The sequence below is a fragment of the Sinocyclocheilus grahami genome, unplaced genomic scaffold (assembly GCF_001515645.1).
Source record: "Sinocyclocheilus grahami isolate Dianchi unplaced genomic scaffold, SAMN03320097.WGS_v1.1 scaffold9.1, whole genome shotgun sequence".
Taxonomy (NCBI): domain Eukaryota; kingdom Metazoa; phylum Chordata; class Actinopteri; order Cypriniformes; family Cyprinidae; genus Sinocyclocheilus; species Sinocyclocheilus grahami.
The window spans coordinates 926932-941661 of record NW_015505188.1 but is presented as its reverse complement, the minus strand read 5'-3'; the positions used below and the strand labels follow the sequence as shown (position 1 = coordinate 941661).

General features: G+C 35.7%; 1 long non-coding RNA gene across 1 annotated transcript; it reads right to left on the bottom strand.

Annotated features, from left to right (window-relative positions):
• Positions 1–12284: 12284 nt before the first annotated feature.
• Positions 12285–13274, bottom strand: LOC107592767 (uncharacterized). The gene is made up of 2 exons (XR_001610025.1): positions 13241–13274; positions 12285–13046 (listed from the first exon to the last, which is right to left on the bottom strand). It is a non-coding gene; the product is annotated as an uncharacterized lncRNA (long non-coding RNA).
• Positions 13275–14730: the final 1456 nt, after the last annotated feature.

The following is a 14730-nucleotide window of genomic DNA, read 5'->3' as shown; positions in this document are numbered from 1 at the left end:
ATTGGTACAAATGTATTAATAATGTTTCCTATTATTTATGTTGAAACTATTTTGGTGCTTCATATTTTTGTGGAACTCACGATACATTTTCTTCAGGATTTTTTGATGAATAGAAAATGTATATGAAATAAATTAAATGAAACACTAATTGTTTTCAACATTTATAATCTGCAGCAATTCAGCGTATTAGAATGATTTCTGAAGGATCATGTGACACTGAACACTAATGATGCTGAAAATTCAGCTTTGCATCACAGGAACAAATTACATTTTAAAATACATTCAAATAGAACAGTTATTTCAAATTTGAATAATAATATTTCAGAATATTGCAGCAGTTTTTACTGTATTTTGATCACATAAATGCACCCTTGGTGGGCAGAAGAGACTGTTTTAAAGCCATATTTTCACTAATATTTTGAATAACTAAATTATGAAAGTGTTGGAAATTCTAGCAGAAATTATTCACATCATAATACAAATATTCAGATCTTCAGAAATCTTCAGAAACGGACATTTTAAAAAGATGAAAAAATTGTTTATCAATAATAAATGAAACCTTTATTATTATGATCATGTCGTACATAACACCAGCCATTTTTCTTTGTGCGTGAGAGATAAATCCTTTACCATTTACCAATTTTCTTCAAAAAAATAGTTTTTGCAGAAACGGCAGTGCAAAGGGAATGCCGGTGTGATATTTTAAGAGAGGAGTTTTTCTGAGTTCATCTGAACACTTACATCTGGCAGAGCGAAACCTATACAAATATATTTTCAAGAATTGGCATGCACAAGTAAAAAAGATGCCTTAAGTTCAGTCATACCTGTTTGATTCCAATGGTTTTCCTGTATCTGTGATTTCAGTCACACAAATGCTCTACATTGGTCCCCTGGGGCAGATGTAATCTACTTTACTGCTTTATCTGCAGTTTATGGAGACACAACTGCTTACTGGCAGAATACCTCAGTGTATCAAACACAATAACCAGCTTAGAGATCTCTTCTGAAATAGGACAACCCTTTTCTACATCGCTAAACATGAGGAAATCTTTTTGTATTTTGAATGCCACTTATGTGAAATATAATATGATTGGTTACAGAATATATTGTGCCTTACAGACTCGCATTTCTAAGGGATCCTTGATAGAAATCCTCAGGGAATGTAGCTTTCTGCCTTCCTGTGCCTTCGGTCTTATAGGCGGTGACAACTCAGTGCTTGACAGGTGAGTGAGACAACCTGCCACAGCACTCGGAGACCTTCCCAGGATGTCGAGCCCTTCTGGGGCTTAATCTCAGTATGGTGGGCCGCTTCTATGACAGCTTTTAATTCTCTCTGGGCAACAGTCATCATGCTCTGTCTGTAAATGGGCGCTGGATGAAATGTACCCCAGGATATTCACATTCCAGCCAATGTGTCCCAACCCACTTTACACCATCACGTATATTCATGGCTCTTCTATTCATGAGTTTGTTTGCCTTTTGTTAGGCTGCTCTCTCCCTTGTGCAGCGTCTGTCTGTGAGTGACAAGAGAGCGGCCGCTAGACCAGACTGCTCAGTGCAGCCCTAAATGCACAACATCAAATCATACAGTGAGATGTGATATTCAAGGTGCACATTTCACTAGATCTAATGATAGTCTTCTTTTTAATCTGAATGCAATAGGCAAGATAATATAATTTTGTATATATATATTTTAACCCACAGACTACTTATATTTAACTGCCAACATGTGAAAAGTAAGTGTAACTTCAACAGAATTATAATGAGAATATAATATTGGGTTATTTTAACAGTTGTTGGGGCAACTGTAGCAATAGAAAAACATTTAAATATAAAATTATTAAAATAATATGAAAATAATCCGCTGTATCTGTGTATATGCTTGTAAGGTGTGCAATATTGCTTTTTAATATTAGTAAATTGTTTAAAATTTTTCTTATGGTTTTATTCTTTTATCTCTCAGGACTAATATGTGTTTAAACTCTGTTTTGTTTAAACGTATGTTATAATTTTTCTTTGGAGTTACACAGTTTTTATTTTTTATAAATTATTGTGTTTAATAACTTGCAAGTGGCAGTCTAGGTATCTGTCATTCATGTTGTTTGAATTCAGAGTAAGCAAAACTTTAGACCGCATTTTTTTGGACATTCATAAACATGTTTTTTTTTTAAGAAAAATACAATTCCTTTCCTCAGGCACAAAAATAAACTGCAAAAACATACTTAACATGCTGTCTATTAAAAGAAAGGTATTCATCTGTAACTGAGAATTCTGCAGTTATTTTCCAAAACATTTCTTAGTTTCCAGTTTTTAATACAAGGACTACAGCAAATCTGTTTGTAAAACCTTAATCTTCCTCTGGAAGAAACATTGTGAATTAGAATGTTGTTGTGGCTTAAACATTTCCAGTGAAATCCAATCAGGGACTTAACACAAAGCATCTATTAGACTCGGAGGGGAGAGAGAGCTTTCAGGAAATTAAACTTATTTCAATGGAAAATTAAACACATTTCAAATCAGACCCTATTGAGGGGGTATTCAATGCGGGTGGGAGAGCGTTTGACATTTTTAATTAACTCAGGCTTTGTAGTAGCCCTGGGTTCATCACAAACCAGCAGTGTACCTCAGTAGTCGAGATGCAGTCTTTCAGAAGGGCACCGCTTCAGACGTTTCAGCCAGAGCCCAACTACGCACATACAGAGATATCATGAGCTCTCCCCCAATAACCCCGCACATCTGACCTCCTGTGACCTTCCCGCTCTTTTTTTCTGCCAGCTTCTACTGACTTCTGGTCCTCAAGTGTCAGTCTGAATAGAATTGTGTTGCCAGAGCAGAATTTAAGTCCATCTTCTCCCCTTGAGCTTTGGCTGAGTTTGCACACACATGACACTCCGTCCTCAGCATGGGGAAATAATGCCCTCATGCAAACACAAGTCAGCTTGCCACAATGTTAGCAACCCACACCGTTTCAAGAGGCTGCGTCTTAGATGGCCACTCATTATTCACAATACAGCAAGGAGTGTTTGGAGACCCTTTGACATGCTTTGTTTTAAGCTCTGTGATCATAATCATATCACGATAGCTTGGCTTTTTAAACAATTTTTCCTCCTCTCATCATTGCCATAATGATGTTGTTTATGCGAGTTTGTGTTTGGTTATATGCAAATAACACTCTGATCTGATGCACATCAGAGCTGCAATTAAACCTTAACATCAAAAGAGTTCTTTAGGGCTTGAGAGTTGAGAATAATATCATTTTAAAGTCATTTCTTTATTTATTTAACCAACTCCACAGAAAGACTGTCTGATTACGCGCTTGCTGATGTGGATTATAGATGAGATTGTAGAATATAATCCATGCATATTTATGTCCCAGTGCTTCTGACTTCAGTCTCTTCTATGTTATTGGATCTTTTAACGTCTGGACCGCATGTTTCCATGATATTGGGAAATTATTTGCTTTATCCACGGTGATGGGGAAAAGTGTGCAGCTCTTGTTGCTTTTAAACAGCTGCTGAGTACAAAGAGAATATAATGAAAAGTACACAAAATCAGAATGTACATGCACTTTTCTGTTCCCACCGTCTTTAAATAGCACAAACCTGGCACTGTATTTTGAGGCCGGCGATTGTTGAAAACTTCCTATTAAAAAGTCATGGGAACAACGTAACAGTAAATAGATGCATGTGATTCTGAGGAAAGGCTGATTTTGAGAGAAAAACATGGTTTATCTCAGCTTCTCATATGGTGGAGTTTCAGTGGGTGTCCTGGGTGCTCTGTGCCCACAGTCAATTAAGTGCACATGGCTTTGGAATATTTATAGAAATATTAGTTGGGGAAAAATAGCTGTAGTAATTAAATGTCATGAGCAATTTTGCCTATTTTCCATCAATTATCTCTTTACAGGTATTAAACGGGATATCAGGAGAGTTGTAACACTATTTGTTGTAATATCTGTAACTCAGTTTTATTTTATTGCGCTATCTATACTAATTTCTTTTAATAAATCTACAGTTTCAAATCTAAAATTCAAATATGAAGCATTGTGTTCTTAAACCAACCCAAAATCCACCCCATTTCATTAACATTCAGAACATTTGAATTCAAAACGGTAGAAAAAAAAAGTTGGATGACTTCTTCAACAAATACACAAAACACTGTGGTGAAAGTCAGTGTGGTGCCAGATCTGTCATTTAATTTGCATTAACATGATCACAAACCAAATTATAACCCAGAAGTGAAATATTTCACAGGTGCCAACAAGCTCTGCCACTACTGCTTATATGGATTTCATACAATAATATGAGGTTGTCTTATAATGTTCTATGAGTTAGACGTTTAATTACATTTCTAGACCATTTACAATGGGACAAAGTCTCTACAACACCTGTTAATGATTCAATTTACCAAAAACATTTTGTTGTTGCTTTTAAACTGTTTTAATTTACTTGTGCACTCCAGTGTCACTGTTGGGTAAATATATTGCATGCCATCGCTATAGCTTCCCACACTCGTGATTTCAGGCATAGGACTTCTGACTGTAGCAGTGAGTGACTGTGGTTGAGAAGGAGAGCGTAATAACAGCATAGAGAGACCCTATAAAAAGGAGCATGAGATGCAAGTGTCTATCAGCTGGTAGTCATCTGCAGTCCAAAAAAGGTTGTATTTGCGTTACGAGAGCCGTGACAAACAAACAGTGGAACAAAACCCTCATATGACATTTTCAGAACTCATTGTACGCCTATTGATCCATAGAAGAGGGACTAATGACAGTCATTTTCTGCTTTGTTATTAGACTCCATCAGTTGTGCTCATTTGCTCTCATTTTGCTTCATGTCATCAATCATATACAATAGAAATAATTTTGTTTGATGTATTTGCTTTTTGCGTCAATACATTATAGACGGCAGCCTGGTGTCGTAAATAAACAGTTTATGGAAACCCATTAACATTAAATGACTAATTATAATGCCAATGATTATTAATGCTTGGTAGTAATGAAAGAGCAGTGCATAAATTTAAATTAACAGACATGAACTTTATTTTAGTTCATCCTCAAGCTACATTATAAGGAGATAAAATGATAAACATAAGGTAGCCTACAAATGACAATCAGCACGATCATTATGTTGTTTTCAAGTGATGCAATCAAAGATTGTGCCATAAATGAGTGTTTTCAAAAAATACATATTTTAAGACACAAAGCAACAAAAGCACAGTATTGATTTTGTGCTGCCGTGATTTTTATCTTAGAGTCGAAATAGTCTTTATGTGCATGAAGGTGACTCAGAGCTGGATGGTAAGTGTAGCTGGCTGTGAATTCTGGGAAATACAATGTGTTGTGCTTCAGCTGTTTGCCATTAACCCAGGCGTACCTACCTTGGAAGGTCATCTGACCTCTTCCGTGTTAAATAAAGGCCTGATGCTTTGAATAAATTGGTCAGATAAAGAGCAGGATTGCTGTGGCACAGCGTGAGCATCACTGCATTGTGATACAATGACCCACGATGCCTGCAATTTATAGCACAGCTTTTTATTTAGTGATAAAAGCTGTGGTGATGGAAGGTGACAGCTTCTAGCACAGAAATAAAACACACAGAAAATGGAAGGCATTCGCTTTGAGCCTGCATATAAAAAGTAATTTTGCATTATTGATCTCTTGGAAACTATGACCGGGATGACATATGTCAAAATTTCTGTGAACCTGTATGGATTTGAAAAATATCAAGTGCATGCATTAGGGATATAAATATATGGGAAAACTGGTTCAGTATTTCATTGCTTCTGACCACGTTTAAGGTTATTGTTTTTTGGGTTTGGTAAATGTGTCGGGAAATATTGACATATATGCATAAAGCTTGACAGAAAGAGGATGATGGCTTAATACAAGTAGGCAATAAAGCAAATAGCCTACTGTTTATTGCTGTAAACCTTCTAAATCAACTACAACCGAAGTTAGTCTTTACTAAAGCACAGTAATCATAATGTTATAAATAAAATAATGTAACCTTCATTCGGTTTTATGCAATAAAACGGCTCTGAGAATGTTAACAAAGCGCCACCCGCATTTTACCCGTGTGCAAAAACAGCGTGGAAGTGGCTTTGAAGTTTGCCAGCGATTGTGCAAAAATAGCGCAGCGTGACAAAAACAAACTCCCGTTAATGTGCACTGTCTTATTCTGAATGCACCCACACAGCATTTTCATCTACCCGTGTGCGGTTTGCGTAGTCGGTGAATCTGAGGCCTCTGGAGTGCGGGCGTGTCAGCCTCTATCAACCGCAACATGCATGCCAAAACCACAGCTCACCCCCGGAGCTGCGACTTGGCGTGCCAAACAATACTTTACAGTTACACTCGCTCTTTTCAGCATTCTTTTAATCATGACATCATGAGTATCGGCTTCCTCCTCTGAAAAGGCGCCCAGATGCAGCTGCTCATGTCACTCCACAAAGCAGACAAGTGCACGCAGATGAGAGAGAAGCTTTGCCGCTTTGGCACAAAAGCAACTTCATATTACAAGAATGAGAGACAAATGTTTGAAAGACTTTAATGAAACTGTCATTGTTGATGATCTATATCCAGCTGACGGTGTCGGGCTCATGCTCAGGAAATGTGTGCATGTTACTAACAACACTTTCGGATGGTTTCCTGAGTAATGGCATTGCAGTATGTTGAAATTACTGGCTTTTATGAAATCTCTTGGGTCGTATTACTCATGATAACTTATATTATATATGATTAAGTTGTATAATAATATATCTGACCTTATTATATCCTACAACCGTTAGTTACTTAGTTTTGTTCCTTCAAAAGTGCTGATACATTCAGACAGAAAGCACCGAGACTTTTCACAGTAACATACTTTTTCTGTTTGTGCGCTCCAGAAAACCAGGTAAGTGTACATCATTTGTTGTTGAGGTGCATTATGGGATTTAATGAGTGCACTGGATAATATACTACTACAAATGGCAGTCCCCTTAAAGGCGCACTATATAAAAGTACAATTTCAGACTCAACAGTTCATTTTGTTGTACAGTAGCTTCAGGCACGTGCACACATAGACATCAAAGGGGACTTGAGCACCTGCCCTTTTTTCTGGGGAGTGTTTAAAAAAAATGTATAAATGAATTTATGTATGTTGAGAAATGCTCTGCGTCTCCGCAGCACAACAGTGTAGCACACATTGATCTGCACATGCACAGAGAGAGAGCCGCAGAAGTGAAGCCTTCTCACCCTTTCCAGTTGTGTTTATCGTGCTGTGGAGGTGAGTGGTGATGAACAACAGACTAAGCTACCTGTGCCTCGAATTTACAGCTAATTATCCATAAGGCAAAATAGTTCATTTGTCTTGCTAACAGCCATGATTCATGAGAGCTACCATGCAAGTTAGCTCAAGTTTAGCTAAGGCTATAGGAAGTCTAGACCAGTGCGCGTTCATTCACTGCATGATTCAGTTTCTTAAAATGCATTTAGAATGATCACAAAATATACAGAAATTTATATATTTATATAATATCATATAGTTAATCAGTATCATGCGAAGACTGACGTTTTTTTCCACCAAAAAGCAGCATGATTACAAAAGTTAGGTTATATTGATTTCATACAGCAGTTCAATAAACAATAATGTAATATTAAGACACTTACGTTTTAGACACAATATTGACGGTTTTTGCTCTATTTTGCCAACAAATATAATTCCAATTTGTGTCTCTGAGCAACATGACTCTGATTTGTTCCTGAGTGAATCAGCCGTTTAAATGATTCGGTTCAGTCGCAATGACTCACTTATTAACAGTGACTTGCTGCCACCTACTGGCCGTTTTAATTTCACATTTAAAGTATCTATTTTTTTTTTTTTTTTTATCATTTCAAATATCAGTATTCAACGTTTTATGTTTAAAATATCAAAAATGCATTTGTTACTGCAGGTTAAAGCATTCATGTCTTGTATTAAACATGTAAATGCATCTAAATACCCCATTCAGATGCAGATTCTGTGTTTTCTCTGCATTGCAAAGATTAATTTTTGCATCTAAATGCCCCTTAGATGCAGCTTCTGTGTTTTCTCTGCATTGCAAAGATTAATTTAGTCAATACTGATTTAATTTGCTTGGTAACAGCCCAAATGACTTATTATTCTAATTGACTGATTCAGTTTAAGAATTTGACTGAAAAGATGATGCACACATTTAGAAAAAAGGGCTTTATAAAGGTAAAAATGCCCATAAAAGGTACATTTTTTTAACTTATTGGAAAAGATTAATTTCTATCACTGCTGTGAGATCACCACACAGAATATGCAGAATATGAAAAGCTTTAGGAGTCAGCTGTCCATGGTAGTCCTTAAGATAACAGCACAATAACACATTCAGCGAAATTTCATCTAATCATCGTTATCGATAAAATCCCAGAAAATATAGAGATATATTTTTGTCAATATCACACTCTCCTAATATATTTAACGTTTTGTTTAGAAAAAAATGTAAATAAATATGAGAAGTGCCCTTTTTTTCTACCCCTGCCCCTCAAAATGTCTGTGCACGTCCCTGGGTAGCTTAGTTTATAACTATTTTCATTGAAAAAAGCAGAAATGCACTGTCAAATAACTGTCAATATTGTGTCTTAAGATGTAAGTTACACTGAACAATAATCATCTTACTTTTAATGGTGGAAGACTGTTAAAAGTAATGTTTCATCTAATGTTGGTAAATGAATGTTTATTGCATTATTTTAATGTTATGTGTGTTACCATGATGGTGTATTTCTTGACACTGCAGTTTCTATATATCAGTCTTTACTTCAGATTGTGTAAATGAACTTTTGTGATGAACTTTGATTCATCATGTGGCTTTCACTTTACCACCTGTTGTCAGCATATTATAAAATTTGGTATATTAACATTATTTCAGTTAATGTCATATGTGTTACTTTTACTTTTGTTACATTTTACTGTAAATTTAAGCTTAAATTTTTCTACAATGTCACTTTTTTACAGTTTACTCAGTATTAACTTCAGTATTTAACTAGTTTAAAGAACTTGTACAAAAACAGTATCAAACTCGCAACTGTTTTGTTGGGCTGCGGTAGTAATATGTCAGCTGGAAAATAATGTTCTCGCTAAAATTGTAGCATCTGTGGTGAACGCAAACCACAAATTTCAACAACCTTCAGCACTGTGTAGTTCTAGACTCGTGCCACGCATTATCTAATTGCAACTCAAGTCTTTAGGGACTGACTGTCAAACACATTTACAACAGCACCATGAAGCAGCCCTTACCATCTTTGAATGCTACGTGCAAGCAGTGTTATTCCTCCGAGGATGTAATGTCTCTAAAACGTTTGTAATACCGCATGGGTGGAAACCTTCATTACTCATTTTGCCTTATGAGCTTTCTGGCTCAGACCAAATAAGCTGTTACCAGCACCCCCTTCTCCAAAACGAGATACCCAGCTGTGTGGGGAGAATACAATTATAAATCCTGTAAAGGATTGGTAGAAAGAAGCAGTAAAACATATATGCTGCTGCTGTTTCAAGCCCAGCAAAGCTGATCGCACTTTGTTTCCTTTTAATTTCTAATGGCTCCATCTCCTGTACTCTGTGGGGTGTGTCCAAATGCATAGAAACAGCTGTCTGCAAATCTGGGTCATACCAGCCCATCCTTCACGGCCTTTAATAAAGCAGAACCCAGGGAGCATGGAAAACACAAACCTTGAATGTTTTTTATAATTTTGTACAGATTCAATCAACAAGTTTTATTACAAAAACCCGCACCCATGTCCTTGCTGTCAAACAGTTTTTCCCGGATTTGTGATTGCTTGAGCGGAGCATTGACGGATGCAATTTTTTACAGGCATCCCAGACATCCTTGGGGGTGCTTTATAGTGACAGTAAATGTGGCTTGGATATTGAAACGCACCCTGCAATTCGCATGACAAGATCCGATTCTCTCTGAATTGCTGTGCCGTATAGCTGTTTTCAGTAAAACAGCATTATCTAAATAGTCCCATGACTTGGCTGTCTTCTTTTGAACTGGCCTTTGCAGAGCATTTGTCAGGATATATATCACTGCTGTTTTTGTAATAAAATTCCTGTAGATAAAAAAAATACCTATTTTATCAAAATCTAATGAGATCAAATCAAATGTTATCTACTGAATACAGGATTCTTTGATTCAATAGTTTTAAATAAAATACTGCATCAGTATTTAGTAGTTAACAGTATAGTTCAAAGAAACCACATGTGAAATATATGAGCTTTAAAATACTAAAAAGATTTGAGTTAAATTCCTGTTGGAAGGAATTTTATCCTGATAATCTTTGGACACTCATTTACATTTAGTCATTTAGCAGACGCTTTTATCCAAAGCGACTTACAAATGAGGACAATAAAAGCAGTCAAAACGAACAAAAGAGCAACTATATATAAGTCTCGGTTAGCCTAACGCAGTACACGTAGCAAGGTATATATATATATATATATATATATATATATACATACATATATATTATACACACACACATATACACACACACACACACACACAAACAAAGAAAAACAATTAGATAGAATAGAAAAAATAGAAAACTAGTGTTTTTTTTTGTTGTTTTTTTTAAATAAAGAACAAAAAATAAAAAAAAAGATAAATATAGATAAAGTAGAATTATAATAGAATAGAAAGTGTTAGAGTTAGAGGGTCAAATAAAGGTGGAACAGATGTGTTTTTAGTTGTTTCTTGAAGATGGGTAAGGACTCAGCTGCTCGGATTGATTTGGGCAGGTCATTCCACCAGGAGGGAACAGTTAGTGAAAAAGTCTGTCAAAGTGATTTTGTGCCTCTTTTAGATGGTACTACACTCTTAAAAATAAAGGTGCTTCAAAAGGTTCTTCAAGCGATGCCATAGAAGAACCATTTTTGGTTCCACAAAGAACCATTCAGTCAAAGGTTCTTTAAAGAATCATCTCTTTCTTACCTTTTTATAATCTGAAGAACCTTCTTTCCCCACAAAGAACCTTTTGTGAAACAGAAAGGTTCTTCAGATGTTAAAGGTTCTTTATGGAACCATTTAGACAGAAAGGTTCTTCTATGGCATCGTGAAGCACCTTTATTTTTAAGAGTGTATACGTGTACAAAAATATTTTGTGTGATGCTCTTATACGAGAACCGTTGTCACACTTTGAAAATGATTTTTCAAAGTTGGAAATAAATAAGTATTGTTAAGTATTATTTCAGTTTTTCTACTTTAGAATTTCATATTCAATGTGTTACTTGCCATTTCTTTGTAGTTGTTTGTGAAATTTACTTGACATTTTTGAGAAACTGTTTCTACACATTTTAAATCATTTAAAACATTATTTTTTTTTCAATGTAGCATTCCTTGGATTTGATTACAAATTATAACAGAAATTCCAAATGGATTTATTTGGGATTTTCAGTTCAGTTTCAGTTTAACATTATTGTCTGTCCAGATTTCCTGAACAGAAATTCATCTTTGACACTGGCATAGAAAATACATCCTAACAAATAATACTACACATTCACATATCACAAAAACAAAAAAATAAAAAAATAAAAAATTATATATATATATATATATATAATAATAATTAATACAATATATATGTATGCCCACACATATGCATACACATGTGTACACACACCTACCCAGAAAGATACCTCATGATAATACCTCAATTAAGAATTTGGTTTAAAACAGTCACCGCCAATGGTACAAATGATCTTTTATATAGGTTCTTTTTAGCCATTTTCTAATTAAGGGAAAGTTTATTATAACTGTAAATTTATAATAAAAAAGAAATATTCTAATGTAAAATATTCCATGTTGGTGTTAGAATGTTTCAGTAAGATCGCTTTCCTTTTGTCTGGAGAGTAGTTTCTAATAATAAAACAGGCCAATTGTTACCTCAGCAGCTGAAGTTATTCAATAGAAATTAAATTCGAGTTTTCCTACAATACATAGTGCAGTCCGTTTCAAACCATTAACACTGTGAAAGACATTAGTGGAACAGGAGAACAGTGGTTGTCCTGACAAACCAGGTTTATAGAACAATAAAATGCACTTGTACTCAACTGTGAAGCCTGACTGGAGAAGAGTTACAGCACAGCTTCAATTCATAAAATTGCTTTCACTGAATTCTGGCTTACCAAAAGTGACGTCACAAGGTTTATATGCTCTCCTTTTCGACACAATGCAGTAATCCTACCAGCAGCCATTTCAGTGGAGTCATGCTGGGTAGCTGTGAAATGGAGAACAACCATATATTGAGAGCTGATGGGAAACCAATTGTCTTTTTCTCGAGGGAACACATCTCATACGGTTGTGGTACAACAAAATTGTCTTGAAAATATTAAGTACCAACAGCAGAAAAAAAAAGGTTGTCCTACAGAACCTGAGGGATCATGGACATGGTCAGTAATGCTGCGGACACCAGTGCCTTCATACTGTTAGACACTCCCTGGCCCAGATTTAAAAAATAATAATAATAATAAAAAGCTCCCTGTAAAAATGACTGATCTGAAATTCTATCCCATATTGAGTGCATGTGTGAGTGAAAATTGAGGTCAAACTAATTTGTACCTCTGTCTCTCTGTCAAATCATAATCCAATCCATAACCTGCCACTGAAGCCCTGTAAAAGTAAATGCATAATCCCATACAAGCCTGGGTTTTCACAATAACCCTGTAAACTACAGCTAATGCCTTGTGATATATATAAAAAAAGTTAATAAGTGATATCCCAAATCAAGGTTTTACCGTTTTTAACTGTAAAAGAGGTTTAGCATGCAAATGCATGAATGAGACCTGAATTATAAGTATGACACTCTATTTGTATTCAGGACCATACAACACAATCATAATCCTGATTGCATTTGCCGCTCAAAGTGGATCTTTTGCCTGCGCTTATCTCCTAATCCAGAAGTAGAAAGACAGGATGTGACGCTTTGAGAGAAAAAGAACAAAAAAGAGATAAGAAAACAGAACCAGCGGGTGGTCTCTAGGGTGATTCCTCTGTTATTTCTGTCACTGTGAAATCAAAGAGCAAAAAAGCAATGTCAGTCACATTCTGGAATATCTCTGAAGCAACAAATGAATGTGTATTGCTGTCTTGGAAATTGCTTTTACAATTCCATGTTTTAATCATGGGTAATACTTATTTTTTTTGTATATATTAAAGAATAGTTCAGCCCAAAATGAAAATTTGCTTAAAATTTACTCACCTTCAGGCCATCCAAGATGTAGATGAGTTTGTTTCTTCATCGCAACAGATTTGGAGAAATTTAGCATTACATCACTTTCTCACCAGTGGATCCTCTGCAGTGAATGGGTGCCATCAGAATGAGAGTCCAAACAGCTGATAAAATCATCACAATAATCCACAAGTAATCCACACCACTCCAGACCATCCATTAACATCTTATGAAACGGAAAGCTGCATGTCATAAACAAATCAATGATTTAGACATTTTTTACTTCAAAAAGTTGATTAAAAAAAATGAGTCCTCTATCCATTACTTTCTCCAGTAAAAAAGTCCATACCCTGTTGTCCTCTCACATCAAAATCCACCGTCATATATTGTTTTTGCTTGATCTGTGCATATTTCTTTCCTGATTCAGACAAGATGACTTTATATTACTTTCATTTTAAAATAAATCCTGAAATTAATAAATAATCAAGTATCGCTGATAACCACCATTTCTTTTTGATGTGAGTCCCTCGCATAAGATGCTGGTTTTAGATAAGCAAGAACCAGCATGAATTAGCCTGGACCAGCGTGCTAAACTGGAAATTGTGGAGAAATGATAGAGCTTGGAATAGCCAGGACAATTATTAATATAACTCCGACTGGATTCGTCTGAAAGAAGGAAGTCATATACACCTAGGATGCTTTGAGGGTGAGTAAAACACAAGCCAATTTTCATTTTGGGGGGAACTAACCCAAAAAGCTTGTCGTCCCCTTGGAATTATAAGGTTCTATCTGCATTCCGAGTAGTTTTGAGATTTTGAGCTTCAAAGTTTTTACATTCCATTCGACTGTGTAGATAGAACCTTTTTGTTTTTTAAATAAAAAGTTCCAAAATGTACACAACATTAAAAAATCTATTACGTAATGTAAATAAGTTGTTACAGAATAAGAATATGTGAATAACTTAACTTTGACAAAAATGTCAGATAGAACCTTATAATTTCAAGGGGACGTTGTGTAGAACAGGATGATAAGTGATACTTCTAGTTCTTCAACAACGTGTTTTTGTCTTCAGTTTCAGCTGCATCTGTCCTTCCCAGTGTTTCTTCTGCTCTATGAGTCATCTAACGTTACTGTAGCCACATTAGCACCTTCACAGTCAAGTCCGAATCTTAGCACTGTCTGGAGCAGCTGTGTCAAATGGAACCTTCCCAGTCTGCTCATTACAGTCCCTGTATCCCTGCCATTAACTGGGTCATGGTAATTCAGACACCCACAAGTGGCTATTACAAAAGCCTTGACTGTATGATAACTTAAAACGAGCCAACATGGAAATGAATGTGCTGCTATAGAACAGAACCTACAGCATGAGCACCCCATCTGCTGGCCGAGTCGAAAATGACCCTTATAGACTGTTACTGCATCCCAATTTGCATACTATTTGTCCTAACCAGCATGCAAGATTAGAATTTGTTTCCTACAGCGTAGTAAAGCAACTGTACAGTATTTTTTTTAATATAATG